The sequence below is a fragment of the Sminthopsis crassicaudata genome, chromosome 3, assembly GCF_048593235.1.
Source record: "Sminthopsis crassicaudata isolate SCR6 chromosome 3, ASM4859323v1, whole genome shotgun sequence".
Classification (NCBI taxonomy): domain Eukaryota; kingdom Metazoa; phylum Chordata; class Mammalia; order Dasyuromorphia; family Dasyuridae; genus Sminthopsis; species Sminthopsis crassicaudata.
Window position 1 is genome coordinate 647989143 of NC_133619.1, and position 2488 is coordinate 647991630.

A 2488-nucleotide genomic window follows, 5' to 3' on the forward strand; every position below is an offset into this window, starting at 1 on the left:
TGGAGTTATTGTTTTTGAAGCAGAGTTTCCCATGATAAGGTGGCTGAGTTAACAGATATAAGGCTATACCACCAGAGGAAAAACTCCTACTATCTTTAAACACTGCTGTTTCTGACAGAACTAACCTTTCTGCCCTTATATCCAATTACCAAATTTCTCAATCACAGTTCTTACAACTTACAACTTAAAAGATCAACAGTTCCTAAAACTTAAAAGAGCTCTTACATGAACAAAACAGACAAATCACATAGAACATAGAACAAACATCCCATGGGATACAGGACAAAACTCACACAGACTGCACTCACAACAGTAACAACATAGAAGACAGAAAACAAGCCAGAGGATATCTTCCAGCGTCCCAGAATGATACCCGACTCAGAATTTCGATGCCCGTCGGCATATGATTATTCTGAGCTTCCAGATGCTATAGCATAACCAGACAGAACCAGACCAGACCAGACCAGGTGTCTAAAACGACACAAAAACTTACTCTCCCAGGAGCCGAATCAATCAATGCATCTGAAGGCGTGTCCACGGCTGAAGAGCTGCTTCTTTTCCCAGAGACTCTGGAGAAATCCAGAGGGCTGATTTTTCTAGGAATAGACTCAGATCCCGAGCCGTCCCAGGCCTTGATGACCAAAAGGTCTATAATCTCTAATCCCGTCTCAATTTCTATTATCTAGAGGGGGACCTCCAAAATGTCATGCCGGAGAAACTGAGGCAAGATAGAGATTAGAGAGTTTTCTTTAATATTTTATTAATTGAAGAGTTTAATTGACTGGACAGGACTCTCGTCTCAAAGTATCCAGTCATGAATGGGGGAACCATGAACACTTTTATACCTCTTCAGACAAAGGAGAGGAAAAAGCGGGAAAATCAGGATGGGGGGAAGTTATAAACTTGTACTAAAAGCCAGAGTCTGGATGTTTGAATAACAGGAGTCAAGATGTCAGTGAAGTATCCGGGATAGTCTTATATTTTGGAATATCTTAGAGGGGCAGTGTCATAAATTCTTGGGGACAGAAGGAGCTGGGAGTCAGGAAGTCTGATCTGCTCCTCATCTCCCATTGACAATTTATAACCTTAGAGCAAATGGTCCTCAGTCTTAAGGAGCCAGGGGGGTTTTATGACTTAGGGGACTGAGGCAGAACAATTAAGGAAACTGAGGTAGAACAATTCATGGAAACTCAGTCAGGACAGTGAGGGAAACTAGTGCAGGGAAACTGAGGTAGAACAATTCATGAAACTCAGTCAGGACAATGAGGGAAACTAGTGCAGGGAAACTGAGGTAGAACAATTCATGGAAACTCAGTCAGGACAGTGAGGGAAACTAGTGCAGGGAAACTGAGATAGAACAATTCATGGAAACTCAGTCAGGACAGTGAGGGAAACTAGTGCAGGGAAACTGAGATAGAACAATTCATGGAAACTCAGTCAGGACAGTGAGGGAAACTAGTGCAGGGAAACTGAGATAGAACAATTCATGGAAACTCAGTCAGGACAGTGAGGGAAACTAGTGCAGGGAAACTGAGGTAGAACGGCTCAAGGAGACTGTGGCACAACATAAGAAAGAGATGAATGATGGATGGGATTGCTTGCATTCATCATACTCATCAGGTTGCTTTCTTGTCTGAATGACTCGCTGAGTAATGAGCTGAGGGTCTGACTCAAGGCCTTTCCATCTTGACTATCCACACAAAACCTTTCCCCATGGTCATCTTTCTGAAGTCTGACAGGGTCTGAACTCTTGCTGAAGGCCGTTTCCCATTGATGATCTGGATCCATTCGGACTTCAGCAGGCTTCTCCTGAGAACGAAAAAGTTCTACCCGCTCAGGAAAATAGTTCTGATATTCACTATCCAGAAGCCAGTTCTTCCCTGGAAAAGAAAGGATAGCAATGGGCCAAGCTAACAGCCAGACTCATTATCCCCAGAGGAAATTCATGGATCCGGTTCCCCTCCCCTATCTCTGCACCTCTCCCCCGCCCACCATCTCCTTGCACCACAGAATCCCCCGACTTCCTCTCCCCCACCCCCTCCTACATCCGCACACATCCCCCCTCCTACATCCCTCCAGGCTTCCCCAGCAGTTGCCCTCGCCACCCGGCCCCCCCTCCTCAGCAGCCCAGGCTCCAGGCTTCCTTCCCCTTCCCCTCTCAGAGGAGCACAGACGGGGGAGGGGAGCTCTGAGTGATGGATGGGCTGAGGGGCTGGTGGAACCTGAGTCCTCTTGGGCAGGCTGGAATCCCGGGAGTGGGAGGGGTCATTCCCAAGAGGAGTGGGCGGGGACCTGAGATTAGGAGGACCCGCACCTGGCCCCTAGGCCGTAAACCATCCCTGGGAGCCGAGGTCTCTCCGCCTCCCTCTCTCAGAGATCTCTCTGCCTTTTCGGGGCGTCCCTCCTCCTGCAGGCCCAGGTAGGTCTGACCCAGGGCCCCTCCTCCCCGCACCCGCTCCTGCTCCCTGCCCTTCCCTCGGCCTCACCT